Below are 1,402 nucleotides of genomic sequence, written 5' to 3'. Positions count from 1 at the left end.
ATATATATATATATATATATATATATATATATATATATATACATGCATACATACATACATATATACATACATACATACATACATACATACATACATACATGTGTGTGTGTGTATGTATGTATATATGTATATGCAGAGAAATACTAATAGCCCTGCAGGTGAATCATACCTTTTTGCATGTGTTAGCCCTCATCTGTTATTTAACTAGAAACCTTTTTTTACCCGCCCTCTCTCTCTCTCTCACGTTCTCTCTCTCTCTCTGTCTCTCTCTCTCTCTGCCTGTCTCTTTCATTCGCTCTGTGTGTGTGTGCATATTTGTGTGTGCCTGCGCGCGTGTGTGTTTGTCTGTGTGTGTCTATGCGCGAGTGCGTGTGTGTTTCTGTTTGCAAAAGTAGGCTGCAAAAGCTGAGCAATTAGGGCCAACACACAAGAAAGAAACCAGGTGTGCAAATACGAATGCTTTAAAACGCTTGCACATATTGCAACAAGTTCCCAAAACATACTGGCCAGCACTGCAGCTTAATGAATCATCAAAAACTTACCTTGCACAGACACGTAAACTGCACGGACTTACAGTCCAGAATCATTTCTCAGAGAACGGCTGAAGGAAGTCGGGGGGAAGAAGAGGTAGAGTAAATCCTGAGCCCACAGAATTAAGGACGGGACAGGTATCAACGCTGGAGCCCCTCTGTGTATGTGATGGAGGATGCTGACAGGTATTCATGGTAGATGCTGACAGTCACTGCGTCTGGAATGGTACAACATCGAGTAGCTGTGGCAGTCACGGAAGAAACAGTGATGATGGGATATACACATATGCATATATACATACATACATAATACATATATATATATATATATATATATATATATATATATATATATATATATATATATATATATATTTATAAAACAAATAATAAATGAGTATATGCATATATACGTACAAGTATGTGCATACCTTCATCTACCTGTATATATAGGTGCATATCTGGGTACAGGACGTTGCAAACAAAACGTAGACAAAAAAATTATAATTAAATAGAGAGAGAGAGAGATAAAGAAAGAGAGAGAGATAAAGAAAGAGAGAGAGATAAAGAAAGAGAGAGAGTGATGAACACGTTTGGGCTTGATATCTAAAATATACATTCATATACACAGGTAAATATATATGTGTGTGTGTGTGTATGTGTATACACATGTATATATATACACACACACATATATACATATAGATATAGATACATAGATATATAAACATATATATATATGCTGATCAACTAAATGCGAATAATAGATTTGTACTTTACAAAAGTATAGCGTAACCCATCAGATTAATGTAAAATTGTTTTTATTACAACTGGACATGAAAACAAACATTTATGCATATATTTATATATAT

At 34.6% G+C, this 1,402-nt stretch overlaps 1 long non-coding RNA gene across 15 annotated transcripts in view; it reads right to left on the bottom strand.

Annotated features, from left to right (window-relative positions):
• The window catches only part of LOC106871257 (uncharacterized), a 413,124-nt gene that overhangs the window by 389,840 nt on the left and 21,882 nt on the right, over positions 1-1,402 (bottom strand). For all 15 annotated transcript variants that reach the window (XR_008266341.1, XR_008266336.1, XR_008266342.1 and 12 more), the window contains exon 2: positions 543-748. This is a non-coding gene — a long non-coding RNA (uncharacterized LOC106871257). The remainder of the gene's footprint in view (positions 1-542; positions 749-1,402) is intronic.

The sequence above is a fragment of the Octopus bimaculoides genome, chromosome 20 (assembly GCF_001194135.2).
Source record: "Octopus bimaculoides isolate UCB-OBI-ISO-001 chromosome 20, ASM119413v2, whole genome shotgun sequence".
Taxonomy (NCBI): domain Eukaryota; kingdom Metazoa; phylum Mollusca; class Cephalopoda; order Octopoda; family Octopodidae; genus Octopus; species Octopus bimaculoides.
This window is presented reverse-complemented; position numbering and strand designations above follow the sequence as displayed.